Source organism: Equus quagga, chromosome 11, assembly GCF_021613505.1.
Source record: "Equus quagga isolate Etosha38 chromosome 11, UCLA_HA_Equagga_1.0, whole genome shotgun sequence".
NCBI classification, from domain to species: Eukaryota; Metazoa; Chordata; class Mammalia; order Perissodactyla; family Equidae; genus Equus; species Equus quagga.
This window is the reverse complement of record NC_060277.1, coordinates 5,746,334-5,762,484: the sequence shown is the minus strand read 5'-3', so window position 1 is coordinate 5,762,484 and position 16,151 is coordinate 5,746,334. Positions and strand designations below refer to the sequence as shown.

General features: G+C 39.5%; 1 protein-coding gene across 1 annotated transcript in view; it reads left to right on the top strand.

Annotated features, from left to right (window-relative positions):
* The window catches only part of LOC124247438 (ectonucleotide pyrophosphatase/phosphodiesterase family member 1), a 194,605-nt gene extending 180,153 nt beyond the window's left edge, over nt 1–14,452 (top strand). Inside the window, exon 28 of the transcript XR_006890727.1 lies at nt 14,262–14,452. The gene's annotated coding sequence lies outside the window, so the exon portion shown is untranslated. The remainder of the gene's footprint in view (nt 1–14,261) is intronic.
* Nucleotides 14,453–16,151: the final 1,699 nt, after the last annotated feature.

Below are 16,151 nucleotides of genomic sequence, written 5' to 3'. Positions count from 1 at the left end.
GATGCCCCTTAGCTCCACCTATAATTGCCTGGAGGTTTACATTTTGGAGATTCCTTTTTCTTAAGGTTTACGGGAAAGAGGAGTGCAGGGGCATGATGATGAGGCGTGCAAGTCAAGCTGTCTGCCCCACAGTTCCGTCTGCGACTGTGCTAATCATGAGGCTCAGCATAACATGCAGTCTTTCAGAAAAGACTCTTCTTTTGAACGTGAGTTGATTTAGAGCCAATCTGAGAGGATTTCCCTCAAATTTATATAAAGATTAAAAACTACATAAATAAATAAGGAATGCTTGACTTCAAAGCTGATTTTTGTCCTATTTACTGAAGTGGGTCATTCCCAATCAGAAATGGCTAGGAGATCTGGGTGCAGAGTAATATGCATAGAATCTGCAGTCTTATGTAAATGCTGTCTGAATACTATTGATTAACAGTAATAAAAATTGTTAGCATGTTTCTGCAAGTTCCTTCAATTAGTTCATATTCATATTATGTTCATTGCTCCAATTAAAAGTGAACATTAAAAAAGTGGAAAAAGTGTTCTAGACTCCATTTCATATATAGAACAAATATCTCTTTAGTTTTAGAGAATCCATCCTTAAGGAAGCCATGTCGTATTAAGTAGAATTTGAGAAAATAAATTTCAATGTTTCTCCCTCTATGTCTGCTTTACTCAGGACCAGGTGCTGGAGTAAGTACGCTGACATTAAGTAATGGGTATTTATCTGAAATGTATTGTGTTTGAAATTTCATATGCTAATGATGGGTTTTCTTACTAGACTTTCAGCCATCTCGTTCTGATGTGGCCTGCCAAACAGAGGCGTGTATTTCTCCCTCGCCAGCAATCCTGCCTGCTTCGCTCTCTCCGGACGTACTCAGACATTCTTTTCTGTTCTCATTTTCATTCTAAAGGCATTGGCCTTTAATCTTTTTAACTTCAATGCTTTTATATTCCACTTAAAATTAAGGTACAAGAGCTACCACATTTTGGCCAAGAGATTCTTACTCACATAGGTTTAAGGCCTCCTTTAGAAGTCTGTGTAAGCTGAAAGATATGAAAGTGGGATGTTTTTATATAATACAATTCTAATTATGGTCTTCTGTAAAAGTGAAGAGACTTCCGTTATTATTATATTTTTGAAAGAGACTTGTGTCCATTGTGTCAACGTTACTAACCTATTACTAGTACTAAAATAGCATTTATTGTCATCATTTCAAGTTACCACTTTAAATAGATATAAGTAAATACTTTCATAATAAAAAATAGATTAATTTATGTTAATTAGCAGCAAAATTGTTTGAGGAACTCCTGAAAAAACTGAGGGATTTCTTTGGTTTCCAGGAAAATTCAAGCCTACAATGTCCCTTTCATACCCCTTGAGAGATTATCCATTTGGAAACTATTTCCTCCATTGTTAAGGTCATATCTATTATGAGGTCAGTATTTTTACACGTAGAAAAAACACATTGTATTTAATGCTGAACATATTTCAAAAGTCCATAGTTTTGCTGGTATTTCATCTCCCAAGGAAGAACTCCAGATAAACATGTATGACCCCTTTCACCCAAAGTGAGTTATGGAAGACCTCAGTAAGATCTGACTGCACAAAGGGAGTGAAGACTTCCACGTGGAGAAGAAGGATTCAAGCAACTAAGTTCCTGCGGCCCTACTTCTGTTCAGTGAAGTGGGTTCTACCATCGAAGGGTCCATGTAATCTTTGGTTAAACATGAAACATCTGCCTAGTCTCTTGGCAATTAAAATAATTTATTGTTGAAAAGCTCTTACAAAAACCTATTAAGGACTCTGTTAGGTTCATTAATAACACACTCGCAGAGGCTGTGTCTACACGATGATGAACAATGGAATGAAAACAGAAGCATTGCTTCCAAATAGCGAAAATACATGCTTTATCCCCCTGGTTTTCATCATCACATTTGCTATCATTTAATTTTTTTTTATTGTGGCAAAATACACATAACTGTAAAATTTACCTTTTCTACCATTTTAGGTGTGTATATAGTTCAGTTGCACTACATACATTTACATTATTGTGCAACCATCACCTCCATCCATCTCCAGAACTTTTTAACATTATGTACTGAACCTCTCTACCCACTGGACAATGACTCACCATTCTGTCCTCCCCCTAGCCCTTGGTAACCACCGTTCTACTTTTTGTCTCTGTGTATTTGACTATTCCAGGTAGCTCACATAGGTCGAATCATACAATAATTGTCCATTTGTGTCTGGTTTATTTCACTGAGCATAACGTCTTCGTGGTTCATCCATGTGGTCACACATATCAAATGCCATAATAAAGTTCTCTGAATTCTGAAAGGTAAAGGATCTTTATACCAAGGAAGATCTTGTGGAAGAGGTGAACATTTGATTGATAACAGAAATAGTTTGTGTTCCTGTTTTTTTTAAAAAGCAAGGACTCTAAAATTATGCTTCAAGAATGATGTCACACTCCGCCCCTTCACTCTGGTCCAAAGAGCCAGGAAATTCACAGACTCCAACCTAACACTATGCAGAATAGCGTGCTGTGTTCTCTCGGCTTCCTTGGCTTTCACTTTATTTAATAGTCGTTGCCAGGATAGACCACTGTCTTAGCCGCTTGCCCTCTCTATTTAAAAATGCCTTTAAAAAAGTATTTTTTCTGATTTAATTTAAATCATTAGATATATTAGTATCAACCATGAGCTCGAGGCTATGCTATATTAAGGCTATGGTTCTTGCTCCTAAAGAAATTAAAAATTTTGAGGAGAAAGAACATGCATAATCCTGAAACTGTTAATAATAAAATATGAGAAAAGAGAATTAAGTGGCAGTGTTGTGATACTAACGGTAAATTGCCTGAAATCCAGGACCTCAAGTCTGGTTTGGATCCCACTAATTATCTAGTCGTGAAACCTTGGACAGGCCACCACTGTGACCTCATTATCCTCACTGTACAATGAGAAGGTTATATCGGACGAGCACGAAGCGCTCTCTTGGCCTTTGAGCCAGAAGAAATCATGGAGGACAGTGACTCGAGATTTCAGGAAGGAAGCGGGATGTAAACTGGGACTTGAGGCAAATTCATACCACAAGGAGAAGCAGGTAATGAAATCTAAAATTTTAAAAATTAAAAACAAATTAAAACCTTGCCTTTCAACATACAGGAAATAGCACAATAATCTAATGGGATTGCCTGGTGAGATCTGGGTCTGATTATGAGTTCTCAGTGTAGCCCTTTAATTGGTTCATGTAGAATGTCCTGGAGGAAAATAGTCTTTTTCCATGTTTCTTGATAATAACCAAAGAGGTGCAAGTTTATTGGTGAAAATAACCACACTTTAAATGGGTCAAGTTCAGGACATTTATTGTGTTATCAGAATCTTCCTTCCCTTTTTCCTAGCGTTCCATTTAGTTTTATTCTTTGGTGTCAGAATAAAAAGAACCAACTCACATTAACTGGGCTGTTCTCATGTGGATTCTGGATCTTTTCAATGAAGTGGAATTGTATTACTTTTAGACTCTTAACCATAAGAGAAAAAGAGTAGAACTGTTTGAATAAATAGAAATGAAAATCTTGTAATTAGCATGTTATTTATTTATTAGAAAATGTATATTTAAAAAACACTTTAGGGCAATTCAAGGTAATTTGTCTTCCCAAACATATTCAACAACCATTCATTTGGCACTTAATGTGTACAAGGTTCAGTACTGAGCACCATGTGAAGACAGGAAAGAGACGAAGATCAATGGCTGTGTTCTCTGTACTAGCAAGAGAAGCAAGGCCACACGAAGGCTCTGACTGAAGGGTCATGATGTGAGCGAATCTGTACTTTTGCCGAGGCACCAGTTGGATGGGAGGCTGGTGCGTGTGGGGGGCACTTTGCTGCTCCGTCCGAGCTGGTCACTCCAGCTTTGCTGAAGAGCTTTATAGGCAGCACATCTCATTGAAAACTTTGGGTGAAAAATGCTCCTTTAATAGATGTTCAGGGAAGGCAATCTGTGACTCTCAAAGAAAATGATGTTTCAGAGAGAGTCAGAAGCCTGTGAAAATATTTGGGGATTAGCGAGCTTTCATTTATGTCAGTTATACTTATCTGTATTTACTCTATTAGAAATCATACTTGAAAAAATTTTAAATTTGTTAATTTATTTAAAAATAATAAATTCATTATATGTAAACATAAAGAACATTTTATTAAAATAGCTGTTTTCCAAAGCAAAAAGTTTTCGTGAGAAAAGTGGCGTTGTTTAACATTCTAAAAATAGCTTCAGTGCTCGGTTTAAGAGAAGACGGCAGTATTCTTATGTCTGCTTCTGCAGTCAATTTTTCTGTGATATTGCACACCATAGAGGCAAATAAAGTCTTAATAGTGCTATGACAATAGTTTCGACCTCACAGAACCCCTGAAAGGGTCTCAGGGACCCCAAAGGTGCCTGGACCTCACTTAGCAAGACAGCTGTCTCTACACTCAAGTGCCCACTGACCAAGTAGCTGTCGTACGAGTAGGTTGTGATAATGACCTGGAACAGGCACAGGCAGTAATTAACAGACGAAAAGAATGATTAAATGAACATAATCTAAAGTAAAACAAAACAAAAGACTCCCAAGGCTGATATAGATTGGATCATAAAGGCAACATTTTCAACTTCTATGTGCCTTATCTGTCTAATTATGACAGCGCTAATGGTAAGAGGACCAGTATGGATTGCTGCAAGGCTCACGTGAGGTGATAGATGCTCGGGAGCTCATCTCACAACCACAGTTACTTTGGTTAAATTCAGCGGCTAGAGGTGGAGGGAAGGATGCACCTGGGAGCAAAAGCTCGGACGCAAGATGGGGCAGGATGTATTCTGCAAATTGTGGATAAACTGCACTAAGGTAGGTGGATTGATTGGGGAAAAGAGCAAAAGGTCAGGGCATGCAGGTTTTTTCAGGACAGGTGAGGTGGTTTGGGTTTTATTCTCCATAGAATAGGGAAATCATTGAAAATTGGGAGTAGGGGTGGGGGAGGAAGTGGCAGGATTAGACGTGTGCTTGCAGTAAGATTGGACTCCAGTTCCAGCTATGTCATAATCCCTAGCTGCCTGGTTCTGTCTTCTCAGGTAGGAGGGGAGAGCAACTTTAAGCCACTGTCTGTCTTCTCAATCAGCTGTGAAGTTAAAATTAGCTCTGTTATTTCTGTTTGGCTTCTGGGCAAACGGAAGGCCACGGAGCTAACTCACTTATTGACACACACCCTCCCTTGTTGGTACAGTCACATCCGGGGCCCCAGAGACCCACTCCTGGTTTAGCTGGTTGATGGATTTAAAACTCTCATCCCCTCATCCAGGGGCTGGAGGGTGGGTTTTAAGGGAAGTGGGGTTTGACAAGGCCAAGGACAAAAAGAGCTCATGGAAAAAATAAACAAATAATTTGCATTCAGGATGTATTTAAAAAGTCCTCTTGGTAGGATGAGAAGAACATTCTAGCATTGCCAGTGCTTTATTGCAGATCTTTGAGCCAGACCCCAAATAGCAATCTGCCTTGACCATAATTCCTGCATTCATTTACTTGTGCATTGCTTTTCATGACTCGTGGTCAGCTGTTAGCCTTTGAAACTCTGTGGTATGTGAATAGCTTTGATACTTCAGGGTTTTTTTATAGATATAAAAGTAAGTCATAATTTAGCTTTATTTTGAAAGCCTCTCAATGGCCTAATGATTTGCATCTTTATTACCTCAAAGGGATGTTGTGAGGATAGAGTGAGATAGTATATGTAAAAGTGTTTTCAATTTTTATATACCAGAGGGAGGTCGTTTTTATGTATGTGTGTGTGTGTTACTTCTGTCTTTAGTAGTGTGGGGCTTCAAAGAAAAGCAGCTTCTACACCGCAAGATGTTTCCACTGGTTTAGAAGCCGAAGCTGTATCTGGGTTCCATGGAACAAGCAGAAGAGGTTTTTTATTTCTTTTTTTTAACATGGTAATAGGTTATAGTTGAAAGAAGTATAGTGGTGGCTGTAGGCAGGGATGGTTTAATAGCCGTGCACAAAAAGAAGGAAAGAAGGGAGGAAGGAAGGGGGGAAAGGAGAGAGGGAGGGAGAGAGGAAGGAAGAAAGGAAAGAAGGAAGCAAGGAAGGAAGGAAGGAAGAAAAAATCATTTTCTCTTCATAAATCTTTCTCTCTCTCAGTTGGTGGAACAGGAAGATTTAAGACTCCGGAGTTTCCTTGTTTCAGCCACAGCAGTATGGATCCCTTGAGGGATGTCTTCAGCCTTACTGTGAAGAATGTGCTAAAAGCAGCACTTCAGACACTCACATAAATGGGGAAGGAATCCTATAACTGTGGACGCAGTTCTCACATTGCTGCAGGGAGATCTAAGGCCTTACTAGCCTGAGAATGCAATTAGAAAGGCAAATCAGGCAAGAGCATGTAAATTAGTCTAGTTAGGTACCAATATTTCCTTATTCTCTTTTAAAAAATGAGTTTTCTTCTCTGATTATAAAAGTAACAAGTCATCCTTAGAATTTTATAAAACACGTAAAAGTAAAAAGAGGAAAATGAAAATTCTTCCCAACTTCCTTTCCAGGCAGGGATAATTGCTTCGACTTTTGCATGTATTTCTTTCTAACTTTTTCTATTCATGTGTATTTTGCTTGTTAGCAAAATTGGGATAAGGCCACACATATATTTTTGCATAGTGAATTTCCCCTAATTATAATGTAAGCATGTTCCTACATCATTAAATAGTGTTTGAAAACATTTTAACGACTGTCTCACATTCCATTTCATGGATAGATGTGTAAGGCAATATGTGTAGGAGTTAAGTCCATGGGTTCTGGAGTCAGATTGCCTGGGTTTGAATCCCAGCTCGGCTGTTTGCCAGCTGGGTGCCTTTGGGCAAGTTACTTAACCTCTCAGTGTCTCCGTTTCCTCACGTCTAGAATGAGATAAAAATAATAGTGTAAAGTTCATAGGATTGTTGTAAGGATTAAGTGAGTTAATACATGTTCATCAAAACGTTCAGAATAGTTCCTGGCACAGAGTAAGCATTATTAAATAATAAATGAAGTGAACCATTATAAAGTATGATTAATAATAATTATCAATTGGTAAGCCATTATTATTATTAAATAATGGTAAGTAAGCCATTATCATTATAGCATGATTAACATAATGTTAGATGGGCTATTTCTCATTTTTATCATTAAAAATTAAGCTATGATGAACATTCTTAAATCTTTTTTTTTTAAAGATTTTATTTTTCCTTTTTCTCCCAAAGCCCCCCGGTACATAGTTGTGTGTTTTCAGTTGTGGGTCCTTCCAGCTGTGGCATGTGGGACACCACCTCAGCATGGCTCGATGAGTGGTGCCATGTCCGAGCCCAGGATCTGAACCAGAGTAACCCTGGGCCGCTGAAGCGGAGCATGTGAACTTAACCACTCGGCCATGGGGCCAGCCCGGAACATCCTTATATCTAAGTCTTTTCTCCGTCTGATTATTTCCTTAGGATAATTTCTTTAGAAGTAGAATTACAGAGTCAAAAGATATAATATGACTAAACGCATTCCAGAAAGATTACAGGACTTTACCTTCCCGTTTCCAACTTATGAGTTTGTCTGTTTCACCACCCTGATGAAGTACTGAGAATTTTTATTTAAAACACTTTATGCTAATATTACAGTGTCTTAATTTAAATTTGTATTTCTTTGATTACTATTTTAGAAGTATTTTAAAAATATTTTTTATTATACACTTTTCTCCTGTAAATTGTCTTTTCATTTCCTTTTCCCTACTTGTTTGTAGAAATTTCTTGATATATTACTATTTTGACTTATGATGTCTCATGTTTTTGGCAACCGTTTTCCCCAAGTTTTTTAAAAAATTTTTTGGGGGATGGTTTTTGTAATCCATATGTTTTCCTTTTTCCTTTTTTTTTTTTTGTAGTGAAGAAGATCGGCACTAAGCTAACATCTGTACCAATCTTCCTCTACTTTGTATGTGGGACACCACCAAAGCATAGCTTCACGTGACGTGTATAGGTCCACACTTGTGATCTGAACCCACGAACACCAGGCTGCTGAAGCAGAGTGCACAAATTTAACCACTACGTCACTGGGCCAGCCCCCATTTTCTATTTTTTAAAGGCAAATTTACTGACCTTTTTTCTTTGTATTCTTTTTTTTTTGCCTTAGTTTTTATGCTTAGTAAATCTAAAATCACAAGATCTCTGTACCTGTCTTTTCTTCTAGGCTCTTTTTTTCTTTTAGTGTTAAACTCTTAAGCCCATCTGTAACGTATATTGACTATGATTTGAGGTAAGAATTAATGTTATATATTCTCCAAATGACTGACCATTTTTCACAGAATTATTTATCAAGTAAACCTTCCTTTCCCTATAGACTGAGAAAGTCACCTGTGTAATATGATAAGTATGTTAAATGTAATCACTGAGCTGTGTATGATGTCTGTTTCTGGCATGTTTATTTTTGCTTCTGTAGCATACTATTATAATACTGCAATGTACATAGTACATTGTAATATCTGTTAGTGCAAGTCAGGTGTTTCCCCTTTGTGTCACCAACTGCCTGTCCCAATCTCCTTTCCTGTGTCTGCCTCTACCATATACGCTGGGAAATCTACATCTCCCTCTTCCAGCATCCCTCCTACCTGTGTCTGATCGTGTGTCCAAGTTCAAGCTAACGAGCCATGAGCAGAAGTCTGTAGGGGATTTTCTGGAGAAGATTTCTGAGACATCATAGTTTCATTTTGTTACAGTCTCACAGAGGTGAAAGACTAAGGATTCTATTGTCATTCTTTTCTCCTAAAAGAGCTATAACAAGTATGAGACCTTTCTAGGCACCATTTCCTGTGGCAGTGATTACCACATATTCCTTAGATGTTCATAGATATTTCTTGAACAAAGACATCCATGGTCATCTAGAAGTGGCGTCTATAACTTTGGAGGTATAGCTTGCACATCAGCTTATTGAAACATCTGCCTATAAATGCTTTCACAGTGTTTAATTCAGAGTTCTCAAAACCGATCTGAGCATATGAAGCCGCTCCTTCCTTTTCTTTTTCTTTCTGAGGACTGCTTCCTACTGGAGTAAAGCATTATGGGGAAGTCTGATATGGGGATTGTAAATGATCTTACTTTCACTGGGTGAGTGACTGAAAATATAGAACTTGTCTATGATATTGGTTTCAGTTCTACCTCTCTTAGTAATTACAAAAGATATGCTCTTTAGTTTAGTCCTTACCAAACAAGGAAATAACTGGTTGAGAATCAAACACACTTATGCAATGGCTTATATTTATTTCTCTAACGATTTCTCATGCCATGTTAGTTATTCCTCATGTAGAGCAGATATAGACAATAAATGAGTAAAGCTACAGGTGGTTTCATGTTTTGGTGAAATTTGGAGAGACACTGCCCAAGGATCCGTGTCCTCGTGCTCTTGGATCTCTTTTCTCTTCTGTTCTGGTTTCCATTCTGTTTCTCCATCCCTTGCCAATCGTATTGGATTAGTCATTATTGCCAAATTCTCAGTCTCTATTGTCATTCTTTGGCAGTCACTTTTGCCAAATTTTCAGTCTGTGTGTCTGCAACAGTGAATCTTCAGTTCTCTAATTCATATTTATTGTGAAACACATTTTATGAATGACATTCTTTGTTCTTAAAATTTGTTTTCTCGGCTAATTATGTAGAGACAGGGGAGAGGAATTTGCCCACTATGTGAAAGTCGTTTCAGCTGAAACACCTGCTATACAATGCCGACGCGTGGTTTGCACAGGAAAACTTCCGTGACTTCAATCCCAGCTCAACCAGGCTGTGGGTTCACTGGATGACTCTCCCCCATTACCAAGAAGGCTCTGCCTCTAGACAGTAGCTTTCAGTCTCCCTCCCACCCCATCCTTTTTCACTGCAGTAGCTAGGGATGAATCCATCTACTTCCTGTGATGTGGATGCCGAAGATGCTAAATTCCAGATTTGAGAGAACCAGGTTTTACGGTATATACCTTCTCAGTTACATAATGAGGGACTCAATCAGTGATTCCTGGTGATGTGAGGATGGGGAACTGGGAGAAGGCAGATCAAATGGCAAGCCACTGTGGGGGAGAGCAGTTGGCCGGCCTTGCCATAGGAACTAACCGGCAAGGTTTAGAACATAGAGACTCTTGCCTTCTATTTCAGGTTAATTGGGTGAGGATTATGATTTGTTATATTTCAGAGGAAGTGTCATTTAATGGAGTAGAACATAGATAGGACAAGCCCGACGATATATTACAAGGAATCTGCAACAATACACGCACATTATTTGTAGGCTGAAAAAAGCAGATGCTTTACAAATTTGGTGCTACAAGAATACAGTGGTTAACAAGAGAGGACCCCAGCTTATATTGTAGTGGGGAAGATAGACAATAAATGAATAAATAAACAATAGAAATAGCAGATAAGAATAAAATTGCTATGCACAGGATCAAAATAAGGTAATGTGATAGAGAGTGACTAGATGGCTATTTAAATTGGATGGCCAGTGAGGCCACCACTGTGAAGTGGTGTCATTTAAACCAAATTCTGATGACTGAAAGGAGAAAGCCACGTGCAGATCGAGAGGAAGAGGCCGCCAGGTGGCAGAGAGCAAGGGCGATGGTCCTATGAAGGCCAGGAGCTCGAGCGGAGGGTCAGAAAGGGAGCAGGGAAGTTAGGCAGGGGCTGGGTCATGAGGGCTGTTGTAGGCTTGGGCAAGAAGTTGGTATTTTATTCTTGGTTTGGTAGGAAAATCTCGGAAAGTGTAAATAAATTTTGTTTTCTGACCTGATCAGATTCAGATTTGAGAGTGCTTCCTCCTTCCACTGTGGTTTGTAAAGGGACACTACTCAGGGTAAGGAGACGACTGACTGAGTCGTGTGGTTGGGAGTTGATGCGTCAGGAGGAAGAACATCAACAACCATAATCATAGCTAACATTCGTTCTCTACTGTTACGTACAGGTACCACGCTCGGCATCATGTGCGTTATCTGATCATAGATGGACTATCTTTCAAATGTTTGGGGGCTGTTGTGATCCCCAAAAACATAAATTAGGTTAAAAATTCTAATCATGGTGGTTTTTGTCACCCAATTAAAAAATATTAAAAACTACGGTTATACCTAGTATATAGTATAGAAAGTTTTGAGTAACTCTTGGCCTTAAAATGAGCTTTATATTTGAAAATACTGAGAGCGAATACATTAGGTGGAGAAGAATATTCTTTCCTTCTCAGTGCCTATCGGGAGGGTTACACTGCCCTGTGGAAATAGAGGGAGCCTGAAGGGACTAAGCTTAGCAGAGGTTACGGAGACAGGACACACTGGAGATCTCTCCGCCTCAACAAAGAGACTGCAGCCTAACCCAAATCCAGGGAGTGAGGCAAAAATGCCATTCCAATGCAAGCAAGCACCAAGCTCTTGGGGTAGAAGGCCTTGTCTGAGGAGGAGAGCTGGGTCAAGGTTATGCGGCCTTTTGTAGTAGCCAAACCCTGAATCAAGCTCAGTTCCAGTCATTTACTGGGGAAGGTGGTTTTTCTTAGGGGTTTAGGGAATCGGAGTTAGTTAGATTTTAACTCTAGGAGGCAAGAGTATAGTGGAAGTGAAGGAAGAAAGCCCCTAAGGAGCCATCTCCGGGGACACTGCAGAGTGGCCAACGGAGTGACACGTCAGGGCACAGAAAGGGTCCAGAGTAGAAGAAATAGGAGCAGAACAGGTCAGGAAGGTGGACTGGACTCTCCAAGGGAGGGCTGAGACCTTACCCACCCAAAGTGGATCCCAGCGCCTCAGGCTTCATGATTCTTTGGTTTCTTGGTCACCAGAGGTAGAGCATGGAGGTGTCTGGAAGCTGAGGACACTTAGGAGGGAAGGAGCCCCTGCTGACACATTCTGTTGGTTCTGGGGTGGAGTGTAGGCAGGAGTGATGTGCTGGTCCTGACTTAAAGCTGTGTTCAGTGACATCACCAGTTGGTACCTTGAAAGTGACTGTGATGGGAGCATTTATACCATAGAAATTGGCAAAGGCTGCAATCGACCTCTTCCCTCTACCTCCGGAGCAGGTTTACCAGCACACCACTCGTTGGACCAGTTCACAGATGACTGGATACCTACTTCAGTGATGCATAGTTCCAGGAGATATAGTTTCACGTGAAAATTGCTCCCAGGAGTTTTGTAACAGCAGTCTTCACGATTATTGCAGGTAGCTGACCGAGCTAGGACTACTCAGCAGGACTGATAATCCACACTAGTTTACCTCGAAAATAGATCAGAAATCTACATTCACATCACCTCCCTTAAAATGAGCCACGGTGAAAATACACAGAGATAAGAATCAGTAATGCAGCCTTAGCTGGAGCTGCATGGAATGGACCATCGTGCGCGTCTGAGGCCACACAGTGTTTGTAGGTTAATAGAGAGGCTGACTTTGTCTTCAAATTCAGAAGTACAAATCGATGTTATCACATTTCTTGCTTATAAACTTTGAAAGCTGATTTAACAAAAGACATATGAAACTGTGTTAGTATTCAGTTTTTTACTACACGTTTTTTATTGCCACACAATTGAAACGTGGCTTGCTGCCTTGCATTTATCAACTTAAAACCAAAAGTTTAAAGTAAACCAGTTACTTGGACCTTAAAGTGTTGTAAAGGTGACAAGCAGAATTTCCCAGGATGGTGTTCGACTTAAGAAATATAAAATATGAAATTAAAATTGAAACATAGCTTCAAAAGGCAATGTTGAAATACTTATTTGAGTTCAGCTGTTTACAGGTTTCCCCACCCCTTTTGAAATATTTAAAACAAACTGCTCAATTATAAAACCCTTCCTATCACGGGATTTCTATAGCATGTGGTCAGCTTTCTGGGAAAATCAGATTGAGTTCAAGAATCTTTTAAATCTGGGGCCGGCCCTCTGGCCGAGTGGTTAAGTTCGCGCACTTCGCTTTGGCGGCCCAGGGGTTTCGCCGGTTCTGATCCTGGGCACGGACATGGCACCGTTCATCAGGCCATGCTGAGGCAGTGCCCCACATAGCACAACCAGAGGCGCTCACAACTAGAACATACAACTATGTACTGGGGGGCTTTGGGGTGAAAGAAGAAGGGGGGAGAAAAGAAGATTGGCAACAGTTGTTAGCTCAGGCGCCAATCTTAAAAAAAAGAATCTTTTAAATCTGAACTTCAAACTTGCTGGATTTCCATTCGGTGTCAGATTTTCTTTCAAATGTTTTATTGCGCATTGACTCAGCATTCTCAAGAAATCACAGTATAATAGGAAGGGTATGCCATAAGTACACCATCTGGAACTTATTTTATTCTAAAAGAGCGTCCCTTCTACATTAAATCAAATATCAAGCACTCCAATATAGTTTTAAAAAGTTTTGAAAAATCTTTTGTTTGAATTATACTTCTTAATTGTTTGAGTCTTTTATTTTCTTCTCCAAAATATTTTAAAATTCCTCTTGATAACCAGGACTGTTCCTTTGAAATTTAATAGGATTCAGGTGTCTCCAGTCACTCATGTCATTCTCAGAAAATTCCTTCCTTTCCCCCCTCCTCTTTATACCTTTCCTTTCACCCTCTGAATGCACACATTCTGAAAACCGAGGCAAGCCCCTGTTCCACACCCTCCTGCCCTTGATATCCACACCACAGCAAGCTTTCCCCACCCAGATTCCTTTTTAGCCGCAGTAACCATGAGAGTTTAACATCCGTCTTTACCTTTCTCTCTTTCTTTGGTCCTCAAGCCAGGTATGAGCTATAAATTGAGGGAGAATGCACAGCTGGGTCAATAAAGGGTGGGGAGAAAAATGAAATAGGTTTCCTATCGTTTTTCACAAAGTTTGAAAAACAGAGTTGGCAAAGAGGAAAAAAATAAAACAGGAAGCAGGATTGCACGTATAAATTAAATATTTTCCCCCAACCCTTTTTAGATAGCCCAGGGGTATTAGGAGCCTGTATGTTTTGGATGGGCTCAGCAAGCATTCCAACAGTAAATGGCTTCCTGTTCAGCATGTTCGAAGTCAGGCTGTCTTTTGGGGTTGGTTAAAAATATGTGTGAAATATGTACTTTTATTTCAAGCCAAGTCAAATGTTTTCAATCATCCCCCCTTACTTGCTTCTCCTCTCTTCCCATCCTGTCATTTCTTGCCCCCTAGACAGTAAAATATACCCCAAAATGTGTTTTTTTTCCCCAAAAGGAAGTTTAGTGATTAATTATGAGTTACATGTAAACATATATTATTGCCCTCGAAGGTATTCACCAAGAACCTGGCCAATGTCACTCCTGGCTGGCGTGTTTGAGTGTTAGATCTCGGTGAGTAGAAGTTACAGAAGCATGCAACGAAACCAAGTATTTGGCTTTGGCACAAGAGGGAACCAACGGATAATTGAGGGTGAGAAATGGTCTATAACTTTTCACCCCCGTGGTGATGAACCTATAATTCCCAAGTTGTTTGTGTAATTTTCTATTTCTACCACATCAGTGACAAATATTATTTTGTACTGCGTGTTCCTTGTGGATTGTTTTTTTTCATCAGCAGGGTCCAATTAAGATGCCTGAAAGGAAAATAACATACCTGGGGCCATCATACCTAGCGAGAAACGCTGCGGATGCACCCAGGAGGAAAAATAGAGACTTCGCTGGAAGCCGTAGAGTTCCTCCTGCAAAACACTGCTCTGGTATCGATAGGCTTACAAATGTGTGTCAAATGATCTCACTAGAGGAAATGCTCAGACATTCAAATTTGACGTCAAGCTGTCGAGGAACCCTTTGTGTTTGGCATAGGTGCTGAGGCTGCAAAAGTTCTCCACAGAAGGCTCTGATAGTGGCTGTTTTCCCTCATTTGACTGAGCCTGTTTAAATTCAGGACTATACTTAGACAACTGTGTTTCGTAATGGTATTAGGTGTCAGAGTTCTATATTTTAAAATTTATTTAGTGTAAGAGGTGATTTTTTTTAACTTCTATATGAGTCACACAGCTTTCGTCAGGAGTGGGGGAGCCACTCTTTCCAAATGCATCTCTGAGGATAATTTATTCAAAGAATGTCTCTTGACATGTGATTCCAGGTTTTTGGTGTTTGCTGTTTTCAAATCACTTTTACTCAGCAAACACTTACTAAATTGTTGACTGTGCGAAGCTCAGTGTGAGGTGCTGTTTACAGGATGTTAATGACCTGGAAGTAATTCACCTTGACAGAGGCCAACACCCTTTGATTATAAAAACTCTCAGAAAACTAGGACTATAAGGGAACTCCTTCAACATGATAAAAGACATTTATAAAACAATAAACCAAAAAGAGTCACAGCTAACATTATACTTAATGCTAAAAGACTGAAAGCTTTCCCCATAAAATCAGGAAGAGGACAAGGATCCCCACTTTTACCACTACTATTCAACATTGTTTTGGGAGTTCTAGCCAGAGCAATTAGACAAGAAAAATAAAAGGATCCAATTTGGAAAGGAAGAAATAACCCTATCTCTATTCACAGATGACATGGTCCTCTATATCGAAAATCCTAAAGAATCCACAAGAATACTGCTAGAGCTAATAAGCAAATTAGCAAAAGTGCAGGTGCTCCATTTTTTGGTCATAGTTTAGTACTTTAGTGTCCTTACTGATTAAATCTAATGGCTTGTCCTCAGAGCAAGATTTAATGTTTTAAAATGTGAATATGGAAGGTCTCTTATTGTGTGCTCAGAAATAATTTCATTTACTGCCCCCATATTCAGCTTCATGTGTGAAATTCTCATGATATTATTTTGGCAGTGGGTCAAATTTTGGTTAAATTCCAAACACTTATAAAACTAGTAACACATCAAGTTTCATTATGTCTGGGAAACAATTCATTTATTAGGTGATCTCCTGAGAGCAGATGATACTGCGTAAAAAAACTAGAGGGAGAAGAGTGAGGATTGCCTGCAAAGTGGAGTCTGGTGGGAAGGACAGAGAGATGACAGGGGCTTTAAAGGAAGGTGAAGAAAGATGGGGCAGAGGAACAAAGTAAAAGATACTGTAGACCTTGCCTATTCGTTATAATAGCCGTGAGCGGCATCTGACTATTCAGATTTAACTACAATGAAAAATTAAATTCCTTAGTTGCATTAGCCACATTCCAAGTGTTTGGTTACTACAGGTGGCTG